Source organism: Lepidochelys kempii, chromosome 10 (assembly GCF_965140285.1).
Source record: "Lepidochelys kempii isolate rLepKem1 chromosome 10, rLepKem1.hap1, whole genome shotgun sequence".
Classification (NCBI taxonomy): domain Eukaryota; kingdom Metazoa; phylum Chordata; order Testudines; family Cheloniidae; genus Lepidochelys; species Lepidochelys kempii.
The window spans coordinates 27532004-27559326 of record NC_136389.1 but is presented as its reverse complement, the minus strand read 5'-3'; the positions used below and the strand labels follow the sequence as shown (position 1 = coordinate 27559326).

General features: G+C 39.3%; 1 protein-coding gene across 30 annotated transcripts in view; it reads left to right on the top strand.

The window, feature by feature from the left end:
* Positions 1 to 27323, top strand: part of RBFOX1 (RNA binding fox-1 homolog 1) — a 2430619-nt gene that overhangs the window by 2257872 nt on the left and 145424 nt on the right. The gene's annotated exons all lie outside the window — the stretch shown is intronic.

Below are 27323 nucleotides of genomic sequence, written 5' to 3'. Positions count from 1 at the left end.
GTTTTTTTGTCAATCCTTAATATGAGTAATAGTGAAAATTTACTTGTCTCTAGTAGTAACGTTGCATATTAAAAAATATCACTTGTATAACAAAATAACTTTAAATGTAGACAAAAAGGAGTTATAACTGCTCCTAAGCTATGATAGCTAAAAGACAGTGCTGTATATTAGCTTTCAGTTTGATAAATACTTTCTTATGAGGTCATAAATACTTGAGGTACAAAAGGTTAATGTAGTGTGAAAGGCTGTAAAACACAGCAAGCAACCTGCTAGATCATAATGATGCATTAGTACCTTTCAGTATGAATGGCAGTAGCTTATAAAGTCTTTGGGCCACATTTTGTTCTCCAATTCAACAATGTAAATCCAGAATAACTCCACTGCAGAGTTACATGGGCGTAAAATGAGTGTAAATGAGAAGAGAAACAGGCCCTATGTTTATAAATAACTGTATAATTGTCATTTTCTTTAATATTTGCCTATATTGCCTATAATTTGAGTTCATATCTCACAAGTATATTTTCTGTTCTCAAATATAAACATTAAAACAAAGTGTAGTATTTATTAGCTGATGTGTCTTTCATGAGTTTTATAGATATTGATTTGTCAGATGAAATTAAGCCACAATGCATGGGTGAAGGAAAAGTGATATACACTATATAATACAGTAATACTGTATGTGTTTGAATGGCTTTAAAAGAAAACAATGCAGTGTTAGACAAAGTGAGCATTTACCTTATGGTGATACTGACTTTATCATGATAAATAGCAATATTTTCTTGTGTTTAGAATAATGCTATAATTAAGCTACAATGCTACAATAAGCTGCAAATTTTTTTGTCCTGTTAAGGCTGGTGTTTCTGACTTGTAATGTCTAGGAATGTACAACATTCGTTTTCATACCTCAATGAGCATAAAATTTAATTCAAGCAAATTAGTTCTCCACATTTCAATATCAGAGTTAATATCTGATCAGAATAATTTTATGGTAGTTTCAATTATTCTTCTAGGTAAATGTGCTCATTTTCAATAATGTGTGATCTTATTTGGAGGCAAAATTGGACTAATTAAGGAAATTTGAAATAAAATACAAAAGCCTCCTATCTCCTGATGATTGTTTTGTTTTTAATTTTTGCACCCCTCTAGTTAACATCAACTGCTGAGCTTTTTCTTTCTTGGATGGTAGAAGGATATTCAGTGAATGGATTTAGTTTTCTTTCTTAATGATTAAAAATGATTTCGGGTTACAGTAAGTCATCAACACTGTTCGCCTAATTTGTGATGAGTAGTTATGTCTCTTTGTATTGGGGGATTGTTTGTCTCTTCAATTTGTTTCATTTCCTGTCTACCTTTAGGACTTCCAGCACTGGTAAAGGGATTAGACAGGTGGCTCTAAATATAGGCCTCTGATAGAGTTGAGAGATGAAGGCCTGTACATTTTGGTGTGATTGTGTGGCAAGGTTTCTGTTCTCTGCGAGTTAGAAACATAACCTGATCAGGGGAGGATCCAAATTCTTATCACAGAATTTGAGCGGTTCATACCTTTTTAAATGTAATCTGTAAAGGCATATAGATTAACCACATGGTCCATCTTTAGTGAACAGGGGAGGGACCTTGGGCTCCATTGTTAATAGTTTTTAGGGAAGGAGGTAGATGAAGGGAATATACCATTATGCTGGGATTGAACAAGCTGTAATGAAGGGTGTTAGTCAAAGTTGTGGCGCGTTTTCATCACATATGGAAAAAATGGTGTACCCCTGTTTCACTCATCTTCCTGGCAAAAATGATAAACTGTTCCTCACCTTTCAGTTCCTGCATCTGCAGTTCTTTGTCTGATATCTGCTCCTGGATGTCCAGTACCAGCTCCAATTCAGCATACTGCAAATGGAACTCCTTATCTTTCCTTCCAAACCCTTCCCTTGTTGAGTCCCAGCTTCCAATTTTTTCTGCCTTGTATTCAAATTTCTCATTCCCTCTCTTCAAAACAGACTCTGCCGCCAGCTACATCTCATCCCAATTGCCCTGCATCTCTGCTCATGGCCTTTGTTCAGCTCCCTTGGTTTCCATCTTCTATAAATGACTCCATGACTTCTCATGCCTGGAATGTCCTCCGTAACTCTGTGCACTATGGAGTCATAGTCTTCCTTCAAAACCCTTCTCAGATCTTGTTCCTTTTCGGTACCTGCCTTCCACCACTGCTGTCTTTCCTGAATCTGAAGTTAAACTTTAAAAAAGCAAGTAACCACAAGGTTTTGCAACAGTAAGCAGATCTCTTGATGTTTTTACTCCTATCCTTCCTCTGCCTGCTTTCCCTAACCTTTGCTTATTGTCATCTCTTGATGCATTATGTCTAACTGAGACTGTAAATTCCTCAGGGCAAAGATCTGTCATCTTATTTGTCTGTAAAATTCCTTGCCCACCTCTGATGCTTTTATAAATAATAAAATCAACAGAAGTGTGTGACTTGTCACATGCTATCTGTCCTTTCCTATTAACAGATACACTTAAACTATATCTATAGGATATAAAACCCATCCTGAGGAACAAAATAGGCTATTTCATGTGAAAATATTTAGTGTCTGATTTGGTAAAAAATACAGCTGTCTTCCATGGTAAAGAAATTTGGTTAAATTTCATTTAATTGGTCCAGACATAGAGAACAAATGTTTTCTAAAATGATTAGCATGAAATAAAAAAGCTAGCTAGCTTTCTGATTTGCCAAAGACACATTTGCATAATCTTTGTGGGGTTTCTTTTTTTAATTTAAGATCACATTTAATCCTACAAAGAATTCTGCAATCTTATTTTACCTCGGATACAATTAGGAGAATACAGTGTGTTTTTACATAATAAATGCAAGTAAAGTAACAGAAAGTGGAATATGCATCTTGTAAAAACCTCCATAAGATCTCTGAAAATATTGTAGTTCCTAATAGATTTTGTGATATTTTATTGCATTTTTGTATAGCTGATCAAGCTATGAATCCAAATAATGAAACCCCAATAGGCCAGTATATCATGTTAAGGATTTATTAATCATATTGTCATGCACTGCTTTGTATTACAAAGTTTGAGATTTTTATGGTCACATGAAAAAAGCATTATATATTTCCAAACCCAAACTTGTATATAAGGTTATAAAGCTTTTTGCATCATGCTTCTGGGCAGAATTTTTATTCAGTTATTGCTATGTTATTCTCATAGACTGTATTCCATTATAAGGAACCCACAGCAGTTTAGCCATTTCTATCGCATGACTGGCTATCCATTATAAAAGTGCATCTTCCTTTTTGTTACAATTAAATGTCTCCCTCATCTTACAGTAATCATGAATATTCATATTAGGAATATCATGGGGGAGCTTCATTAACTTAGAAAATTTGAAGAAATCAGTGGTTTATTGTCTAATTTAATACATGCACCAAAAATGTTTATTAGATGTTCTTCAAATGGTTAGGTAAGGTGAGAGAGAACTGCTAATCTCCAGCCAACAATTCATTTTGTCTCATCTGAAATGCTCACCTGACATTCTTATAGAAGAATAGTTCCTGTACTAACAAACATGTAGTCTTCATGAATTTATATAATCTCAGAATTCCAGTCATTAAAATCATATTGGTGTCGTGCAAATGGCAATAGGGATTTCAACCTGTATTTACCACTTGCAGTTTCCTTTCCTTTCCAAGCTTTAAGTTTCTTTTGTTCATATGAAAAGGAGCTTGTTCGGCAATCTGTTTGCCACCCAAGTGGTCAAGAGCTGTCTGGTCTTCTGGAGCAGGCTAATTACTTAGTGAGACAGAAATGAACAGACACACACTCAAACTAAAACGTCTTACTCCTGTTCTTCTTTCTAGTATGCACACACTCATTCTTACTACCTTGAAAAAATGGATTAAATGCAAAAACGTAGTAAAATTTATAATTCACAACTGTGGCTCCATTTTCAGAACTCCACCAAAATATGAGATTGAGGGCCTCACCTTGGGAAGTAGGTGTAAATAGATCAAAGGCAGTTGATATGAGTGTAAGGAAACATAGCTTACATTGTATTATACATGACCTCTGAATTTAATAAAAGGGAGAGGTATTATCCTCCCTGTCACTCCTACTGTCACATAACGCATAACTAGGAGTAGACTCTCCTCAGCCTACTCCTAGGATTCGGTTCACTCTTCTGAATCCTTTTGTGCCCTCTCCCCAGGAGGGGGATAGGTAGTACCAAAAAGAAGGGGCCCTCAGCCTATGAAGACCTCAGGTCTCCCCTGATTGCATAGGCATAAGGTCCATCAAGCCTTTTACTTCTGGGAACTGGCCCTTTTAACCTTTTAACTGAACTGGACACAAGTTGTGACAATTAACATCCCTATCAAGTGCTACCATCAATTACAAAATTCTTCTCCTATTTCTCCTAACTGTCCCTTCAAGATGCTTCGAGGAAGGCAAAAAAAAAAAAAACACATGGCCTCTGCTAATTTGGCCCCAGAGGAGAAAAAATTCCTCCCTGACCCCAAACAGGTGATCCATCAGGACCACAGCATCTGCAAAAACACAGATCCTATACTACAATTCCAGAGAGGAGGGCTGGGGGAGCTCAGATGGAGCAAGAGGCTCCCAAGGACTCAGGCTAGGGTTTAAATTAATGAAATGGAAAAGCAAGGGGCCAGTCATCTCCACTTCTCCAGCCAGCCAGTGGTGTATAGAGCCTCTGGAGGAGAAGGGTCCACCAGTGTATGACCCCCCAGCCTTTCTTCTGAGGCTGTCCCAATCACTGCTAGTCCTATCAAGTTTCTACCTGTTGAGCTCTATGGGTGGCTGGGGGAAGAGGCAGGGGGAGGGTGTTAAAGTGGCCCTATGGTACAAGCTGACAGAACATGGTACTTATTTGCTAACAATGCAAAGACAGCATCTATTCTCCTGGGTGTCCAAGTAAATGTGAAGGGATTTTTATGCAGCAGAGTTACACTATTACCTGTGAGGTTTTTTGAGGCATTAAATTCTCCTTTGTACTAAGTCATAAAGAAGGTTCGTTCTCAATGTTGTATAGGATTTTCATGGACCCTGGAAAGCACATCAATATACTTAGTGCTGCTAAAACAGCCCTGCAGGATTGTCTTGAAAATTTACCTGACCAGGAATGAAACCTACTTGCCTCCTTCACCAGGATGCTGATGATCATGGAAAACTAGCAGTTCTTTACTTGCCAGTTAAATAGAAAAAAGACTCCTCCTTGGTGAGTTGATTATTTTTTGAGACTCTTCTGCAGGTCAGTGAATTCAAGGCCCCCGGAATAGGAGGTAGGGTGGGGAAGAGAGAGATGAAGAAATTCACCAAAGTGATATTCTGAGACACTGAGTTTGAGCTAAATGAGAATGCAGAACATATTTTCAAAGTATCTGGTGCGGGGCAAATTAACTAGAGAAGTGGAGAGAAAATGGACATTTCTGACCTGTGCATATAGAATGCTCTAGGATTAGAAAAAGAGTAGACATGATATGGATAGTAAGAACCTCTGTGCATAGATATGAAAAGATAAGCTAAAACACTACAAAGGTACTGTTGTTTTAGAGCAGCCACTTGACCATTTGAGGTAAAGATGACTCTTCTCCTTTGGGCAGCTTAATGTAATCACCCGTTTGAGGATTTCTTGCTTTTTCAGGTTACTGGACTAGGCTGACGGTAGGTGTAATCAATTTTTGAAATTCATGTGTCCCTAAGAAGAAGGTGAAAACCATATTCTTAGAGAATGTGGGACTCATCCAAGCAGTCCTTGCCAGTGTGCAATTCCAGACGGATGCTAATATGCTGAAGGGTTTTATTATGTAATGCTTGTTGTTTGTGTATAAAAAAAAACAGTTTAACTGATTTTTTTCTCACTTTCAATGTTCTTGTTTAGATTAGAGTTCTACATTGAAATGTGACTCAGTAAATCATCATTGGGGTTTACATGTTTTCTGTGTCTCAGTGATTTCCACATAAAATATGCTCAGTTAATAAATGAAAATGAGCTTCGCAGAGCTGACACAGCCAAGAAAGCAAAAGCTGGATTCTGTTTTTTTCTCATGCATCATCAACAGAATTTTTATTAACTTCCAAACAGTTAAATCTGAGCAAGCATGCTGGTGGCAATGAGACTGCAGAGGTGCAACTGATAGGGCCGGCTCTAAGCTCTGAGAGGTTTGCCGCCCCAAGCTCTGAGAGCACAACTGCCCAAGCATTAAAAAAAAAAATAAAGAGTTGGCCAGAATGCCAGCCCTGGAATTGTGCCACCCCAAGCACGTGCTTGCTTTGCTGGTGCCTAGAGCAGGTCCTGGTAACTGAAGGCATAATCTGAAGACATTGGATTTGCACAGGTGTACCTGAGGGCATAATTTGGTCTGCAGGACCTTTGCTGTTGGTGATGATGTGCGAAAAGGAAAGACTCTACTTTAAATTGATGTTGCAGTCTTGGCAATTAAAAATACCATCCCTTTTTTGGACTAACATCAGGTGTGACTCTGAAAACGCACAGGGAGCAGGCCTGTTGAGTAAGAAGGCCATTTTTTACATACATACTTTTCAGAACACCACTATACTTTAAGGATAATGGCCCCTTGGGCCAAAGATGGTTGATCATCCAATTCAATATTTTTCTCTATTTTTGGATATTTAGGGTATAGAGGCAATTATGGAACATAGAAACCCTTTCTCTGGTGGCCCTGTACTAAGACCATAAGAATACAATTTAGTATTCTGAACTGCACTCCATCCAGGCTGATATCCTGCTTTTGGCAGTGTCCGGTGTCTGATGTTTTCAAGGAATGTGAAACTCCTCCATAATGCACTTAGCCAATTGTGCAGGGCTGTAAAATAAATCCCTTACTGACTCCTGCAGGTGATTAGCATATGCCCTGAAGCATGGCATTTGATTACCCGTACCTTGCATAACTACAAATTTATTAGTGGTCATGCAATTATCCAGTCCTTTTTTCGAGCTAGCCCCAGCAGTTGATGTGATGAGCTACTCTGTCAGTGAATTTCACATTCCAATTATATGCTGTGTCTAATAGTATTTCCTTTTATGTACTCTAAGGAAAACTGTCCATTAATTTAATCAATTTTATTGCTAAAGTCCCTACACTTTTTTGTTAAGTTGTTTATTGTTCTGCCCTGGAGGCTCTCGTATACTCCTACAGCTATGTTAGTGTTCCTTTTACTGGGGACTTGTAATCATATTTATTATATCGCCATGGTTCTTTTAATCTCAGCATGGTCTTCAGAGGCTATATCTACACAGCAAAGAAAATCCTGCAGCTGGCCCATGTTAGCTGACTAGGGCTCTCTGGGCTTGGGTTGTGGGTCTGTTTCATTGTTGTATAGACTTCTGGGCTTGGGTTCAAGAAATAGCCTGGAAATAGCCTGCAGCCCCAGCCTTGTGAGCCCCAGTTGGCTGGCATGGGCCAGCTGCGAGTTTTTCTTTGTTGTGTAGACATACCCATAATGGGGTATCCTTTAATGTCTACTAAAACTTCACTCGCTCCCCAGCCTAACCTATCTTTCCATCCTGCAGCTCAGTGGTGATAATGTCCTGTTACAACCGCAAGATAATTACATCAACCACCTCTTACTAAGCCAATACTCTAACTTTATCCCTTTTTGGTTTTAAGTTTCCTAACATTAACATGAAAATGTCATGTTTTTTATACCTCACAGTATGGCCTTTGTTATTAGCCCCCATTTAGTTGAGATCACCTTTTGCTTGCAGCTATATATGCACATCTTTTCCCTCTAGTATCTTGTCAGTGTGCTCCACTATCCTGTCACATAATGTCCACTAGCAGGTCCTGCTGACACTGAGTGCAGAAAGGGAGATGCTGTCTTTGATGTCCTGACCCGAGGCAGGGGACAGGTGTTCAGGTCTCTCTTCCCCATTTCATCAACACCGAGCTGCTTTTCACAACACTGCTTCTCAATGGCAGGCACAATACCTAGGAGACTCTGTTCCCTGGGTCCTTGTGACACCCCTAGCTACAAACAGCCTTTGTCTCTTAACTTGAATGCTCTTCTGTCCTAAATATAAAGGGAAGGCTAATCACCTTTAAATCCCTCCTGGCCAGAGGAAAAACCCTTTCACCTGTAAAGGGTTAAGAAGCTAAGATAACCTCGCTGGCACCTGACCAAAATGACCAATGAGGAGACAAGATACTTTCAAAGCTGGAGGCGGGGGGGAAACAAAGGGTCCTCTCTGTCTGTGTGATGCTTTTGCAGGAATGCAGGTCAGAACTCCTGTAAAGAGTTAATAAGCAATCTAGTTAGATATGCGTTAGATTCTGTTTTGTTTAAATGGCTGATAAAATAAGTTGTGCTGAATGGAATGTATATTCCTGTCTTTTTGTAACTTAAGGTTTTGCCTAGAGGGATTCTCTGTGTTTTGAATCTGATTACCCCGCAAGGTATTTACCATCCTGACTTTACAGAGGTGATTCTTTTACTTTTTCTTTAATTAAAATTCTTCTTTTAAGAACCTGATTGCTTTTCATTGTTCTTAAAATCCAAGGGTTTGGGTCTGTGTTCACCTATGCAAATTGGTGAGGATTTTTATCAAGCCTTCCCCAGGAAAGGGGGTGTAGTGCTTGGGGGGGATATTTTGCGGGGGAGACATTTCCAAGTAGGCACTTCCCTTGATATTTTTGTTAGAATCTTTGGTGGTGGCAGCATAAAGGTTCAAGGACAAAACGTAAAAGTTTGTACCTTGGGGAAGCTTTAACCTAAGCTGGTAAGACTAAACTTAGGGGGTCTTTCATGCAGGTCCCCACATCTGTACCCCAGAGTTCAGAGTGGAGAAGGAACCTTGACATCTTCAGTGCTTTTAGCTTTCTCCTAAAACCTCATTTAAATACATTCATAATCCTGATCAAGCCAGTTGATTTCCATTTGCAGCAGTCTTGTTCCCTGATCATTGAGGCAGAGCATAACTACAAAATGTTCCCTGGTACCTAGTGTACTTCACAAATCATCTCTTCTGTGTTATCTTCTTATCTTTGCACTGTGGTTCCTTAGTCCCCCTAATTGGGCCTGCTGGTGAAACTCAGAGGATTTTAGAGAGAGACAGAACTGAGGCACTGGGCATGATCCTTACATATAGTAATTTAAATTTAGCTTCCAGAATCTTGTCTTTTACAGGAACTGGCATTAGTGCAAATGATGTGCAGTAGAATTCCTACACTACATAGGTAACCAGTATCTTCACACTGGGTAGACAAATTGTCACTTACTAACTCTACTGTTTTCTCTATAATCCACCATTTCACCAAGCTATCAGTTGCTTTAACTACATAGAGATATACCCTGGGAACTGAGAAAAGCTCAGAGCAGACCCATTCCACAAGAGGTGGCTCCATTTGAAAATGCCCAGTACCAGGAATAACCTGCTGTATAACTCCACTTCTTTTCAGCATAATGCCTCAAGAGAACCATCCTGTGGCTATCCCAAGTCCTGCATTCTTCTTGGCTCTATGCCCTTAAACCATTTCTGACTATTTCTGTTCATTGGCTTCTGAGTTTTTAAACCCATGTGAGGTCATCTGAGTGTGACCTTGCCAGCACAGCTTTATGTATGCACACACACACACCAAAAAAACAAACAAACAAACTTGAAGAATGATCCCAATATGCAAGAAAGAACTCACCTTGGGGCAATTATATGGTAAATGACTTTGTTTTGTATGGCTCAAAGTCTAAACACTCAGCACAGTGCTTTGTTCCTTTTAGAGAGTTAACCCCTACAATAAACTTTTTTTAAAGGGTTGAGGATTGGTTTGGGCAATCAGTGACCAATTTCAACTAATGAGGGCTCAGTGCTGAATAGATAAAGGTAAGAAATGTCTCATAGAGGTATCTGCATTGCAATTTATGTGACACATTCATTTAGAATTGATGTGCCTATAGCTGGTATGTAATTGTACAGAATCAGTTAAAGAATAAGGAGACTGGCAGGTGTCAGGATATGTGGTTTCTCAAAAGCAAGTTGAAAATTGATCAAGGAAATATGAATTTGGAATATTGTCAGGGGTGCTGGAACCATTTTTATAGTGGGGGCGTTGATGATGGAAATCATGGAAACTGTATTTGGTGTTTGTTATTACTACTTCAAGCCAAGGGGTGTGGCTGCATCCATAGTTCTGGCAGCACTCCAGTTCCAGCACCACTGAACATTTATGTGCTCTGACTGGGAAGATGAGCCCTCATCAATCCCTCTGCTTGGCAGTTAGGTGTTCAGAGTGAGGATCCTTGGTCACACATTGTGAAGGCTTTTAAGGTTCATATTTAAATTGGTTGAGAGGGAAATGTGGCATTGTTTGTGGAGGGGATATTTGATTTACCAGTCTTCACTCAAGGACAAGGGAAGTCTGGTCTAAGGCTTACAGTAGCAATCAGTGCATTAGCATTGCTTTGAGGAAGGTGAAAAGTGCCATAACGCACCTCGCCAATTGTGCCATACTGTTTCTAGCAGAGGGCCTATGAATTCTTGCTGACTTCCTGTGGTGTTCATCTGACTGTCCATATCTTTGCAAAACTGCAAATATTACTGGAACCAATCTACTTGATATCCCATTACAGATTTCTATCTACTGCCATGTGGAAGACTTTTTTAAAGGTATATAATTTAGTTGATTTGTTTTCTAAACCTTTTAAGTGTGTTGCACCTTAGCAAAGGAAAGTAAATCAATAGACTTGAAAAACAATTCAAAAACTCTTCCTAATTTATCCAAGACCTGATGTCTATTATGTGGGCTTCCCCAGTTTTGGGTAAGATAACAGGAAGCTGATAAAGTCTTCAGGGACATTCCAATGAAAATGGTACTATAATCCGGTATTCTACGTAAAGGATAGAAAAAAATCAAATAATCAAAGCCTTCAGCATGGTTTTTATTCATAATGTTATATCTTGTTTGAAATGCTGCTTACATATTTTGTTGTAACTTGCTAAAATATGAGAGAAGCAAATAAAACCAATAACAAAGTAAATCCCGCTATTTTTCACAGTATGTCAGTGTAAACTGTGGTTTATATTTGAGCTTGAGAAATGTGCTACCCTACCTAGAACAGAACTGCTGTTTGCAAAACCTATCTATAGCATGTCTGCCTAAAAAGGGTCAAGGTGATTTGGAGGGTATCTTTTGGGAAATCCCTTGAATACTGCTGTGGTGGACAAAGATTTCAGGAATTGGCTCATGCTAAAGCAGACAAGTAAACAAATGAAAGAGCTACAGCAGGAACCCAGGAAAGGTGCTGATCTTCTGATGGGTCAAGCAATGAAAACCTTTCATCATGTTGTCACCTTTTATTCCTTTATGTGAGCTTGCAGTGTCGCAATCAGCCATTCTCTCTCAGCATGAAACGCTGCTTTCATAAGTTCACTCAGCAGTAGGTTATGTCAACACAACGCCTACAAACAAGGACTTCACATGCATGACATAAGTCTAGTTCTCAGGGGGAAATGCTAGGAACTTGAGTTCTTTTGCATTTGCTGAGAACAAACATTCTTTATGATTTCTAGGATCAATAACCTCCCTCTCCCCCATAAATGTTTTAACTGAAGGGAAATTCATCTTCTTCTAACCAAAGTATTTTCAGAGATGTACTCCTTGATGCAGTATTGTCCATTAACAATTTTTCAGTCAATCAAGTAGTACAACAAGCTTCTGCCTGTCAAGGAATATTTTCTCTCAGAGATGTCCTTTTCTGGTGTAAAGATGTAAGAATGAGTTTTATCACAGCTCACAGCCTTTTATAACATTGAGTTGTAAGGATAATAGTTACAAAAATATTTAATTTTTAAGTGGTTAATCTGAACACTTGAGATCAGGGATTATGTCTTGCTGCGATATTATGACACAGACAGTTGCATGTGAGTGACAACAGGCAGAAGTATGATCTCATTTCTGTCAGCTGAACTTTCTTTTTTTGAGAAATTATTTGAAATGGCTTTAATAGTAACGATGGATGAGAGGGATATTTTACTAACAGATGGTGGTATCCAAGTTTCATATCTGATCTTAGATAATGAGGTTGTTGGCATTGCTTGTTATCTGCGGGGAAGTTCTGAGCTCAAGGAGTAGGTTATTTCCTTTTGAGAAGGGGAACAAATCACTATCATAGGGTTAAAATATTGCATCCTACTCTGCTGTATTCACAATATGTGTAGCTCTCTCAAAGCATACCAGAGGAGAAACCGCACAGCTTATTTAATCTATTTAATCACAAACTGTAGCAGGGGTTTGTGAGGGACAGCTTTCTCTGTTGTTCATCTGCCTCAGCCCTGTTCAATTCAAATTTGTTTGCAACTGACTCTGTACGTTTCTAGAAGGGAGTGTGTGTAGTCTTACTTTTCCCAGTGCAAACGCAGACACATAGTACAAGATGACTTTGTTATTAAGAAAATTACCGGGACAAATGTGTGGGATGGGGGTGGGTATGGTGATTTATGGGCAAAAGGGGTTATTACTTCAGTGAGGTTTCTAAATACCTTTATTTTGGGTTTGGATTGTTAACTTATGTATTATTTTGGTGGTTAATTATTTGTGGTATATGCACAGCTGGTGAGCTCACAGTTTCATGGTGTGAAATTATGCTAGCTGTTCAATATATATGAAAATGATAAATCAGCTCCACTCAGGTTTTCTGCACGTGGTTTTATATTATCCTCATTGCCCATTCTCACTTGCATGCCTATCTAGATTGTATATCATTCTTTGAAGTATGGAAACAAGAATATTTTAAGCACTGCATCATTCCTGTTAATACAGTTTTCTGGAAGAGTTATGTGTAAGTACGAGAAATGTTAGAGTACTGACGGAAAGATACAATCACAGGCATCAAAACATCAATTAAAAGACTATGTATATATTGTTTAACAGAAAAATACATTACTTGAACTCACATTTATGCAGTTGTATTTTAAAATGTTTCACTGATCACACGTTCCATATTATACCCATCTAAACCTTTATCTTTCTTCACACAGAGATAAAATGAATTAAGATCTTTGTATTAGCTTATGCTAAAGTGACGGTAGTTTACAGATGCCTCATGCACTTTTTTAAATGACATATGGAATATGTATGTTTCCTTTTCTGCTTGTGGAGCTTGATTGGAATGGATTACAGAGCAGTTCATTTATTTTTGTTGCTGTAATATTCTGTGGATGGAATCGGTGGATAGTCAGGAATGGTTATTGAATTAACTTTAGCAAATAAATTATATATTAAGGCAACTCATTATAATTCCTTCTCCCAGTGCAAGTTGCAAGTACTCTGATACCAACCTGATATCCTCAACTAAACTCAGCAACTGTTCAGTGAAGCTCAGAGCTCCATTAACTGCTATCATGAATGTTATCCTGAAACTCAAACCCACTATCCATTGTCACAGATATTACCTAGATTCTGTGACAGTGCACTTAGTCTCTAAATTATTATGGGTTTGTGCATGTGTGCTCTGAGCATAGTGCTTCATATCCATCTCTGCAACATCCTGTTGCTTCCTTTATAAGAATTAGGAGACCCAGCAGGTTGGGCACTCAGTGTTATATTCAAGAGTGCCATCAAAGTTGTTGGGGAGGATAGGCCGTGCTCCATATAACAGACACAACAAATATAGCTATATCCTCCTCTGGGAGTGGGCAGACAACTGGTAAGTTGCCACTTGTCCTGCAGAATAGGCAGCTTAAGAAACTAGCCCAGCTGGTCCTCCATGTCCTTGGAGCTAATGATTTCTTAATTAAGATACTGTACCAGCATATTGCATGTAAATGATCACAGTAATAGCAATGTTCTCTTCTAGTTTGTGGTACGAGTCTCCAAAATCTGCACACCTGGACATGAGACAAATCAGCAGTAATGCTAGTGTTAATTCTCGAGCCTCAAAGCAAACCCCAGAGCTGAGCCCCCAGAGTTGTCTGTCTGAATCTGTACAACCAACCAGAAGTCCTGCTTGTACTGCCAAAGCCGAGCTCAAAGTTGGTGAGCAAAGAATGCCAAGCATTAAGTCTTTTTTCATTGAGCTTGTAAACAAGATAAAACGATTTTGCCTGAGCACTCCTTTTGTTGCCGCACCAAGCCTAATGCAAGTGACACAGCCGGGGGCAATGACCTTAAAATCAAACTTCAGATAACCAAGCACTGACAGCAGCTGGACTAGGATGATCTTCTTTACTTGCATGACCTCATGCATGAGTGCCTGTACCTTGCTGTAGCAACACAACTCACTGGTGTGGTGCCTCATACTGGTCATCTTGGGAATTAGCTCTTTCCAGCCTTCAGAGCACCCTCTGCCGGCTGCTGTCTCACCTGCCACTGGCCCCGTGTCCCTTCCGGGCACTGGTGCTCTTTACCTCAGGATTCTGCCCCAGAAGTACCCAACAATCTCTGGGTCTCCCCTCCCAGGGGAATCCCCAACCCTCTAAACCCACCTTGCCTCAGTGGCTACTGCCAGTCGTCATCTATCCCCCTTTCACTGGGGTGGACTGCAGTCTGTTATGGCTACTCATCATTGGCAAGGGGGTTGGACCAGCTGCTTCTGCCTATCCCTGGGCTGAACCTCTGCAGTACCCCTTTAGGCCTTAACAAGGCCTCAGCCTGGGGAGTTGCCAGGCTGGAGCTCCCCAGCTCCTCCTGCCCTTCCCCAGCACTGCTCTGCTTCAGGTACCCTGTGCTCCCAGGCAGCTAGGTCCTTGCCACTCCAAGGCTGGAGTGAGCCTCCTCCAGGTCCTGGCCCAGAGCCCTCTTATCAGGGCCAGCTGGGCCCTAATTGAGCTGGCCACAGCTGTGGCTGCTTCCCCAATCAGCCTAGCTTGGCTGCTTTTAACCCCTGTTTTATGCCCCCCCCTGCACTTGCCCAGTTCATTTGCTGGGAGCTGGGACTAGCTCTCCTATCTATCTCAGTCACTGAATAGGTTAGTTTTGTGACCGTTTGTTTAGTCTTTTTCAGGGCCAGCGGGACTCCCAGCTTCAAAGCAAGCTATGTGTTTCTCACAATCATCCATCCATTGGACCCCACTCCTTGAAAGTCATTCCCTTTTCTTCCCATTCTAGGAATGAGGACCCTGAAATGAGAACCACTGTGGGAGAGCTAGAGGAGCTGGAATTGGGGCAAGAGCCATCCCAGCATCAGTGACTGCTGGGAAAGAAGGCTGGGCTTCCAAGACAGAGGGCCTGATCCAAAGCCTATTGAAGACAAGAGGATTTTTTTCATTGATTTCACTGTGCTTTGAACCAGGGCTATAGTGAGGAACACCCATTCCAACCTGCCTTTCTTAACTCTGTATCTGAGGTCCTACTTTGCATTCAGCACTTGCTTCTGCCTCATGACATGACTGAGGCTTCATCTTCTTTCCTATGAAGAATCCTCTTCTGTCTATATAGAAGGTCAGGGCAGGCTGGCTTCAATCTTACCAATATGCATTTTTTCTAATGCTTTAACATCTCCTGGGATCACCAAAATGCACCTATACAAGCTGGGAGGAACAACATCACTTGGCTCTATGATAAACCAGAAGCATCCTTTGTAAAGCAGGTTTCTGCTGGCGTACCATGCGCTAATATCTTCTTGAAAATGGCTCTCAGGTAGTGCAAGTATAAAAAGAGAAGAGAGAAGAAAAGGTCCCTTCCAACCCTGATCTTCTGTGATTCTAAGAAAAGTTTCCATAGAACTAAAACTAAAAACTGCTTTCTACAGAGTATACTTGTCATATGTCTTGCCCTTGAAACATGGTTCATACATCATTTGTCTCTAATGCCCATATTACAGATGAACAATTAATGAATCCCTTGCCAATAGGAAGGAATAGAAGGAGGAACTGCTCTTAGTTGTAATTTACACAACAGCCATTTTGATTTGTAGTGCTTTAGAATAGGGACAATATGATCTTGTGGTTGGGAGAATGTCTTCTCTTACTTGGTTTCTTCTTGTTGTTCTGGACAGAACTCCCCTAAGAAATAAGGACAATTTTTTTTTTTTGCCATGGACCCAAGAGAGTTTTCACTTTATAATTTGCAGTGTTGTTATAGCCTTATTGCTCCCAGGATTTTAGACAAGGTAGATGAGGTAGTAGTATCTAGTATTGGACCAACTTCTGTAAGTGAAGTTGGTCCAATAAAAGATATTACCTCACCCATCTTGTTTCATTTAGTAGTTCAGTTAAATGTTTTATGTAAAGGAAACAAAAGCAAAATTATGCTACTTTGACAGACTGGGACACTGAGGTAATTTGACTTTAAGTAATTTGTCAAGAGTATAGAACTCAGGGATGTAATTCTGGTCCCCTGAAGTCAATTGGGAATTTTACCATTGAATGCAATAAGACCAGTGTTTCGCTCCAGATGTTTTCAGTTGCTAGTCCTGTCTTCAGTCCGCGATATGTTACCTCTGTTAAAGCTGTATATACACAAACTGAGCACGTAGTCATATAAATGATGGTAGACTCTTAATCACAGCATCAACATTATAAAAAACTGTTGCATTTACTCATTTACAGTGAATCCCCTATCTACAGAGCCTTGACTCTTTAGCTCAAGATATAGTAGTTCATGCTTTTTGGCCTGGAGGTTCATTGTTCAGTCCCCAGTATGTCTACCAAGATGGCAGTTGTCACATAAGCTCAGATAAGAATACTTTTTTTTTCCCCTTCAAAATAAAATCTTAAGGTGTCCTGTGATGTGGTGGTAAAGAGGTATACATTTAACTGTGAGAAAACAAAATAGTTTTCTTTTATAATAAAGGCAGTTAATTACCTTTTAAACTGATTTGAAAAATGTTCACCACCTGCTAATAGACTGAGAACAATGAGGCTTTAGAACCATCTTTTTTGAAGGAGAAGAGGATTTCATAAACTTAGTTTATAAACAAACACACACACCACACAACCTTCAATGACTCCAAGCCTCTACTTGAATGGAAAATGTTTATCAATTTTCTGAACCAAAGGGATATAACGTAGACATATAAAATATATCCACCCTCTTATGATGCATCTTGGCAACACATTTCCGGGCTATAAAAGATATTAACTTTATCAAAATTGACATGATTTATTAATCAATCTATCTGCATAACAAAACAGGAAAGTGACAAGCATGTTTGTATTTGTTGATGCACAGTTGGCAGTACATTTTGAAAACAATATTTTAAGACAGCAGCAAACGCTGGTTTAAATTATTCTCTTGGCTCACTTTTTAATGGAAAATAACTTTTCACAATCTAGCTTCTTTCTAAATGGAGAATGTGCAATATTATCTAAGAAAAGTATGAAGTTGATTTAGAATGCATGATTTTTTTTCAGTTCTTTGTACACATTCAATAAGGTTACATTTTTGCTTAGGAGATTATATATATATATATATTTTGCCCTGAACTTTCTCGATAGCTTTTTTATCAGGTTTACAAATCAAATCAAATAGGTATATTGCAGAGCTCTATGATATGATTTTCTGCACTTATAGCACAATGTATTGAATTATGCTTGCTCATGTACTGCTGCTGCTATTCTTTCCAGGTTGAGAGAGAATGACTGTGGGGGCTGTAAATTCACTTGGCTTCCAGCATTACTGGTTAAATCCCGAGCCCTATTCAAGCTTGGAGAAGAGACAGAGCAAGTGTTCATTACACAAATCTATTTGGTCAAAAGTACAGCTCAGTGGGTACTCAACCATTGCTCACATAATATTGTCAGCTTAATCAAATAATGTCTAGAAGACTTTAACAAGCCTTTTTCTAAGAAATAACTTGATTGGTGTAGCGGAAAGAGCTTCTCAAAAGTGTACTACTTATTTATAACCATTAATAGATTTCTACGTATACATGTATATGCACACATATGGACAGACACACAACATAGTACTAAATTTACCGAAGATTTAGAAAAAAAATTCATTCTTTTCCTTTGTGCCTTTTCTCTACTAATGTTTTTATTGGTGATTCAAGGTAGAACATATAGCAATTCAGGGTGTCCTCTCCCTAAATTGGTGTGTGTGTAATATTGCAAAAAGTGCCAGACTGACACTACTTGAGAGAGGTCTTCTTTTTTTTTTTTTTAATCTGCCGCTCAGACAAAGCATGGGCAGAGGCTTTGCAAGCTTCCCTCTTGCTAGCCTTGTCCCGTACACTGCAGCCATGAGTTTGATTTTCAGCTTATGTAGATGTAGCCCCACTAGCTTTAATATAGCTAGCGTGAGGACTCAGAAGTGTGGGTGTCGGTGCAGCCTTCAGAAACCTGCTTCACCACCTTGAATACACACTTGCTTGTACAGCTGCCACATCCTTACTGCTGCTTTTAGCAAGCTATCTAGATTAAAGGTAATGCGGGTATGTTTACCCCTACTGGGCATCTTTGCAAAGATGCCAGTTGGGATAAGGATACTTGCCTGCTAAATCTAGACTGAGGCCACCACTTATTCCACGTTGGCGAACAGACAGCCAACCTATAATATCTGGTGACTGAGGATTGCACAGAGCACCAGAGGTATTTTGCAGTGAAATAATTGCAAAGTAATTGCAATTGAAAGAGAGAGATTAGTAGGCCAGGCATAATTTAATGAAGTACAAGAAGAGAAAAAATACAACTTAGAATGGCCACTCAGCATTCCAGTGTCAGAATCATTATGGCCCAGTTTGTGTCTTCACTAATTGGTGCGGAGGGTACAAAGAGTTTCCTTTCCATCCTTCTTTGTGCCCCAGCAAGAGACCAAACACAGTTGCAGTTCTTGTGCTCAAGAAAAGCAAGGACAGCTTAATGCTAATGTCAACACTAGCTGTAAATACCACCAAAAGAGGAAAATGTGGGTGTGGGGTGAAACAATATTAGGAGGGTGCCATTTTGGCACTTTCTGCCCATAGCTACTGGAATAATTGTGAACATGTTAGGTACATATACCCTGGAAGATCCCACTGGACTGGTGCATCTATGTGTGCACACTGACACTCTTACAGGTACCATACAGCCATTTATGCAGACTCCAGGTTCCTGATTCTACACCCTACTGAATCTTGTACTGTTTTATAGCCTTGTTGATGTGTAATATATTTATAATGGGCCAAACCCATACCTAGTCTGAGTAAGGACTTTGGGATTGGGCCATGAGTTATCAAACTGAAATGTGTTTTAATTGTGAATGCAATTATCTATTGTAATGACAGTGGTTAAAAAGTAGAAAATTCATGTGGCATATGGAAAAGCTAAAGAGGAAGGTATGGTTTATTCTCTTGTAAAACCTGCAATTTGGATTGAGGATACAAGTTATTTTCTGTGGCAGAACGTTAGCACATTGAACATGTGGTGCCATTTCATTTCATTGGGCTAAATAGTGCTTTGCCACAAGTACCATGTATGAGACACTGCAATGTTGTGTTGCCCCAGGAGCAGCCTGGCCGTAGTTTGGGACTTTGAGTCACAATTTGCGTACTGGTGTCACATGGTATTGGGGCTCATATCTTAATGCTGTTTTATAGTGGTGCAGTGATGTCCCCCAGCATACTGACTTGGCTCTCCTGCCATTCACTTTGGATACAAGTTGGGCTTGATCCAAGGATCAGCCCACTCCTGGTCTACCTATAAGGGAGCTGGAGAAGCAACTTTTCAGAGGTTGCTCTTACCCCCATAATGTGGGTTACCTGGTGCACGTGTGCAGAATGGGCTACAATTTGGCCCAGAGTTAACACTTTGTGGGGAATTTATATTAGTAACCGCAGACATGGCTCACTGGTTTTCTGGAATATATTAATTTCTGTCAAATATTTAGTCAATTAAATGATTAGTGCTAAGAAACCTATAGCAGAACCAGCAGTTATCTTATTTTACTTCCCCACTTTTCATTGTATTTCACAGCCTCTCAGTTAAAATAGGTTGGTGATAATTGGAAGTAATGCTGGTTGTGGAAGACTGATATTGGAATGACCCTGGTGTAATCTTTATACAATAAACTGAATGTGTTTTTAATTGATTTTAAGAACTTGACTACAGTGTGGGGCAGGGTGGCTCAAGAAATTGCTAATGAAATGCACATCCTTTCACTCTGAGGTCACTGGTCTGAATTTGGCCAGGTCACATGGCTTATGTGCAATGATGCGGTCTCAGTTTTTTAGTCAGTGAACAGGTGACCACATCACAATTGTTCACTACTTTGCAGCCTTAGTGGAGAGGCTCATAAATGAATGAATGGCCATGATTCTTGGATGTCGCTCTCATCTTTTGAAGTGCTCCATAACAGGAGAAAATCTTAACACTCTGGATAAAAAAGTTTTACATTTCTAGAACTGGGTTAAATTCACTAAATTAACTGAATAATATTTTTGAATAGGAAAAAGAACTTCCTTACAAAACACACTATGCTATTTACAGCTACCTTAGTAATGGGTCTTAATTATATATCATACCAAATATATAGATATAAAATATCATATACCAAATATCTAGTTATTCTAAAGCATATTCTGTCAATGCAGGTTTACTTATAAAAGTGCCTGGGCCAGATTCATCTGCTCTTGTTTATAACAGTCCTAAACAAATGATTGAAGAAAATGGAGTTACTCTGGGTTTACACCAGTGTATATGAGAGCAGAATTTTGTCCCATATTTCTCTAGTCTGTTTTTTTTCTTAAATGAAGTTTTAAATCTGTTCTATTACTTAAAACATTTGAATACTGTATAAATGCAACTCCCTTGGGGTGTGTGTAATTTGAACAGAACTGGGGGAGGGGTGTCAGGATAGCCTTGTGTAATGGTGTATTATTGCAGGGAAGAGAGGAGGAAGATAAATAAGAATAAGTTCCTGCAAAATAGGTAGAAATATCCAAAGCATTTAGCGAGCCAAAGGAAGGTGATAGCTGTTTTGTTTTGTTTTTTAAATGGATGCAACTCATTTTAACTTCAGCAGTAAAATGAAGGTTAATGTTGTCTTTCTATTATGTGTGTCATTTTACTTTCCCCTTTTGAGCGAGTATGCAATGTTATTGAATCCTTGCAAAGAGTTATGTCAGATATTCCAAAGAGGCTCTCTTTGTATCAGATGCCATATGGTTTTAGTATCCTGTTGTCATACAAAATTATTCAAAATATATCTGTTATTGTCACTAACATATTGCCACAAATTTACATTTAAATTTGTTGATCATTTATTTTTTTATCAGAGTAGTCGTTGGGATTCTGTTTGAGACCTTTTCCACTCAGCTTATCCAGAACAGCTCGTCCCGTTGTGTGTGAGTGCTTCATTCTGTGATCCAAAACACTCAATTCAACTCTGAATTTCATCACTCAGGTTATTTGGCATACAACAAAGCTATGCTGAGTTGATTAGACTTAAGCATAGTGGGAGGGAACAGGGCATACCACACATTCAAAGTTACACAGATAACCTCGTCCTTTTTTTACTCCTGCTGGAATTCTGTGCCACTGCGCAATGCAGAATTTGCACAGAATTAATGTTCCCCTCAGAATTTTTTTTTTTCATGCAGAATTTGTGATTTCCCTTTAGCACTTCCACCCATGTTTGGCACAGGCAGTGGCAGCCCAGGGCTGACAGTGAGAGAGTGATTATATTGTGTTATTTTGACAAATAAAATGTGCAGAAATTTTAAAATATTGTGCACATAATTTTAAATTTTTTGGTGCAGAATTCCCCCAGAAGTACTTCACATTTAAACATTACATTGCATTTGCTATATGTTAAATCATACATTTTTTGATTGGCTTGGCTACTTTGCAGGAACATATCCTGATACAGCATGCTCTGTCCATGTGCTGTTTACATGGAACCTGATCTTTACATTCCAGGTCTATAGTTCTTAGCATCAGGGTGTTGCTGCTTATCTGAGGTATCACAGAAATCCGGATTCCAGCACACTGTTTGTCAAGCCCCTATTTACAACTTAATCTTCCATTCACTTTCCCAATTATGCTCACTAAGAAATGAGGCAAGTTACTTATGTTAAGGTAGGCCTATAGTAAGAAAACTATTAATATGGTCTGATACTTATCTTTATGAAAAATATTGCTAGTGTAGCCTATGTCTCTTTAATTGTGTCATTTGAGAAGCATCTTTTGTTATGTAGCTTTAGCTCTTTTAATGAGTATAAGGATACATGTATTTCCTTGTTTATAGTGCTGCTTTTATTTTCTTGTTCCCCACACTTTATAGGCAGCAAACAGTAACCCCCAACAGTAAGGCACACTTCTATTTTTTTAAAAGAATACAGTGATTAAGGTCGGGGAGAGGCCTAGAGAAAGGTGAGCTATCAAAGAACAAAAATACCATAGGATGGAGGCTTGAGATGGAGAGGGAAATATAAGTTGGCTAAGAATGATAAATTAAATGTGACATGTGAAGACACATTTCTTTGTGAAGATGTATGCATGTCCTGCATAAAGTTTCTCTCCAAATTCATCAATACCTAAATCAAATTTTACCAAGATTAAAGTTGTGTAGCGCAGACTTATTGATAGAGTTAGAAATGATTATGGAAAATAGAGTATCACAATTCTATATTAAAGTACTGGTGAATGCAATCAGCGATCTTTAAAACATTAAAGTTCTAGCAGCTTATTTTTAACATTTATGTCATAAGGATGTTGTTGAATTCTTGGTATTGCTTATTAAAAATATCTAGTAAGTGGTTTACATGCTAATAAGGGTTTATACAAGTCACTTCATAATCAGAAGCATGTTGTTGTAGTCATATTGTAGCTGCATCCGGGCAATAGTTATCAATAACCTGCTATAATTGTTTATCAAGATTTTTAAATTAGAAACGCAATCTTACTGGAACCAGAAAAAAGTCATGCAGCAAATGGGCAGACATGACCTTTTGGTGGAGATGACAAATGGCTTCTTGATTCTCAGAGCTGGAAATTAACCTAATATGGTAATAATTGACATATATAAGAAAGCCAATCCATAAACTAAGGGCCTGATTTTCAAAGATGCTGAGCACCTATAGCTCCCATTGACGTTAGCTGGAATTGGGGGGTGCTCAGCACCTGCTTTCAGGCCCAAAAGACATTCATCAGTCACCTCATGGTTTATCAGTTTAAAAACTGCTTTTACTTTAAAATGTCATATACATATCCTGTGCATTCTGTCTGTGTTAATCACACTGTAGGGTTCAAGGTGTTGGTCCAGCTATACCGAAAGAAGGACAGGAGACATTTGATATGGCTTTAAACAGGCCGCATCTTTATTATTAGATGTCTGAGAATACCCAGCAGATAAAAGTGTACAGTGCAGCTAACCATTCAATAATTACCCGGGGCTTCTGCAGCTCCCCCCTCTTTTTGCATCCAAGTCCCCCACAGCCAGTCCATTGCTGGGACCTTCATAGGAGGGTTAAGGTGGGCTATAAGAAAGGGGTGGGGGTTGGCTCCCTGCTGTACCACTCAGAGGAGCCCCAAATCCCCATTCTGTTCCTTTAACCAACTGCTCCATGTAAAAGAGGGCTTCACCACATGGGGCTGCCCCTCTTAAACCCTTCCATCCATCTGGTACCCATCTTCTCCCCTTTTGCAGCAGTTTGACCTCTTTCCCCAACTCCCTAGCCCCCAGCCATAAATCACTGTTCCCTTCATTCAGCCAGCCAAAAAAATTCCCCTCCCCAATTAAAGATGTGGTATGGTCATTCATAAAAGCTACATCCCTTCCAAATCCAGTGATAAATTCAAACTTTAAAAATAGCAGGGGAATACTTTAGGCTATTAAATGATGTTTTATAGTCCTGTCATCATTGTACCACCTTGCTTTCCAGTAATGATTCCACTATAGGGTGATATTAATTGCCATAAAAAGAAAATCCATCCAGGTCTTGAAAATTCACAAAAATTAAATAAATGAATTAATCAGTCATTTGTCACTGATAATTCTACGGAAAAAGGAACAGAGCCCTGGAAATAATGCATTGGCTTCAGATGCTCTCTTACTGTGAAATGAAATTAAGGCTAGCTGAAATATTTACACAAAAGATGAGCTTGATATATAAAGATTGGGTCTGACCATACTCCCAGGAAGTGCAGTAGAGTTCAGCTACAGATTTTTGGGTTATTCCCATCTTTAGTTATGTCAATGTATTTTTCTCTATACGCCCATAGACATGGGCAGCAGGTGGAGCCCCCCCACTTTAGGGAGGCTAGTCCCTGGCTCCACCCCTTCCGCCTGCCCCCTGACATCTGGAGCCCCGGGACCCCCTGGCCCCTCCAGTGGCTGGAGCACCCCCAACTTCTCCACCCAGAGAAACCCCAGCCTAGCCACAGCCTGGAGTGCCCCCCTTGGCTGGAGGAGACCCAGGCCGGCCGAAATCCCGGGTAGTACTACAATTGAATGATGCAATTACTGTTATAGACAGGTTTGCTTTTTATTATCCCAACGGCTTTGTTACATTAAAAACATAGCTTTAAAAAAAAACAGGTACAACAGTTAGTTTATCCAATTTATAGCTAAAATTCTAAAAGGGACAAAATACTTTTCAGTAACAGCTGCTTCACACCCCTTCCTGAAGCACGTTTAGTATGGGCCCCGTGGAAGGGCCAGCATCAACCATCTTTGTTTGATGTAGGCTAACGATTTGGCACACACAAGGTGGCTTGTGACTGGCAGGTTCAAAATCTACGACTGGCTGATGCTGCCTAGTGGTAGGGATGGTACTACAGCCATCAGCAAAATAAAAAGACCTGGATATACTCCATCTCCACCTTGCTTGACAGCAGGTGCACTTCTCACCCACTTTCTCTGAAAGACATATTCCCAAGAGGTGACTTCTTATTCCCAGGTGGTATGAAGGCAGGCAGGGTATGCTGTACAGACTGAATGCTGTGCTTCTTGGTTTCAGTTAATTCTTTAAGAAAATATCAGCTAGAGGCCTTTAAAGTAGATATTTCTGTGTTGTATGTTGTTGTTTATAGTTTGCTGGGGATGCATTCATCAATGAAAATATTCTGGGAACTGTAATGAGTAATGCAAGGTGGGATTTCACTCCAGGTTTGAAATCCATAAAAAGCTTTGAGGCTTCCCCTTGGGAGACTGTTCATGGTTCAACCTGTATCACCTATGTGCTCGGAGCATCTTATGTCCTCAGTGTTAATATGAATTATTTTCATTAAAGAGTATCCTTTCTTTCAGCAATAAGGGCTTTGAATTTCAATTTGTCACCTATTTTGATCTTGGTTAGCATGGACCCATGTTCCCTGAAAATTCCTGCAGCTATTGGGGCAATAAACATGCGTTGGATAGATACTTGGTTACCATTGGCAAACCCTTTCCCCACACAATTTTAATCTTTTGTCTGACGTCCTTATAAGGGATGTGACAGGTATGACACTTAAACATACTAAAACAATTTCTGACATACCTGGTTTTCAAACCCTAAATACCTTGACTCTGACAAATTGTTCGGTGAAGCTCAGTTAGATTTCACATTTTTCTGTGAAATAAAGACTGCACTTAAAAATCAGCAAACAGACAAAACAACAGCAACCCAGAAACCAAAGTACAACAGTTACTCACAGTCAGATTATTGTGAAGGCAGTCTACAACTCCAGCATAATTCCAAAATGTATCCGGTTTGGCATCATCTTCAGGGCCTCATCTGGTTTGATGACAATGTCTCCATTATTACTCGTGGTACAAAAGCGGTCTAACTTTTCAGGCATACTGACACTGCAAGGTTCAATGCTTCCTCTCGTCTTGTTTCTCATCATTTATATTAATACAATGAACAGAAATTACTTTTTCCAATTTGCATTTATACAATATATTGATGATATCATTTCTTCCTGGGGCATCTTTTGTTCCTGAAGCTAAACAGCACCTTCAGGATTTTGTAACTGAGTTCAAATGACTCTAATTGACTTTAAATTGTTCCTTAATATTACATTTCCACCCTTTCCTGTCACTCCTCCCCCCCACACCTACCACCGTACACCAAATTACCTTCACATTTCTTCTGTTCGAGTGACTGATCCACGAATGTAATCCTCATGATGATTTTGGATGGAACGGTTTTCCAAATATAAATTCTAGATACTTCAGTCTATTTTTAGATAATGGCATGAACAGCTCAGAACAGAAAATGTTCTTATCTCTTTAAAATAACAATATTAATGCATAGCAGTTAATCACATTTTTTAATCTGCAGTGTGTTTAACAGATATTCGCTGATGAATCCCCATAATACTATTATGATCTAGGGAGGTAGCAGAAAAAGAAAGTTCAGTGGAGCTGTTGACAGTCAGTGTGAGAGTTAGTTAGTGGTCACTTGCTCAGGCCACTAGAAAATGCTTCACTAGCATAAGGAGTTTTCCATATTTTGCAGAACTGGCTCCTGCATGTGTATACATCATGATGATATTCACCTACCAAACATACACAATGGGTGAAATCATCCCCACATTCAAAATAACTGGGGGGATACCATTGAATTCAATGAGGCCAGGATTTCACTCGGTGTTTTTACCCCAGTTGTACACATTGTACCAACACATTTTGTAAGGGGTTTAGGGTGAAGCCTTCACTCCCACAAATGGTGCATTTTTACAGCAAGACAGTGTCCTGTAAAATCCTAGTGGAAGCAAGGCACTGTACTTGCTAACTTCTGTGTAGAGAGCCTAGCTCAACCACAGGTATAGCAGAGGTACAGTGTTAAATCAAGTTAGCTATATTGCTGTAAGAGTACATTTTGGTAGTGTAAACATGGCCTAGGATTTGGTTTTATTTTCTTTGAGAACAAGGCTTGGAATTAACATGTGGATGGAACTACCAAAGACAGAAATTGAAGTTGCAATCTTGAACATCTTTCAAGAAAGAATTAGACAATTGGGGAGGAAAGCAAAATGGATCTAGAGGAGGGAAGGCCACATTGCCCAGTTTGGTTCTTAAGTTTTGTATGTGTTATTTCAAAACTGTGGGCTCAAATCACAATTGATAGGGGACTAACAGGGAAAGAGAGAGATTATTAATTATTACTTAGTCAATGAAACTGTGTAAGGCTGTGCACACAGACAAAATATGCAATGTATGGTATTATTTTATTTGCATTTTATTAGAATAGCACCTAGAGGCTCTGAAATGGGGACCCCAATGTGCTAGATGCTGTACAAACACATAGTAAGAGTCAGTCTATGCTTAACAGTCCGATGTCCCAATCCTGCAATTAATTGTTGTAAACACATCCCTGCACCGATGTGAAGTACACTTGAATTTTTGAAGTATCCTATGAATATATGAAAATTACAAAACAAAATGTTAAACAACAGTTAAAGCTGTGTGACCTTGGGTCATTCACTTGACCCAAGCTACCATGCACTTGGCGTC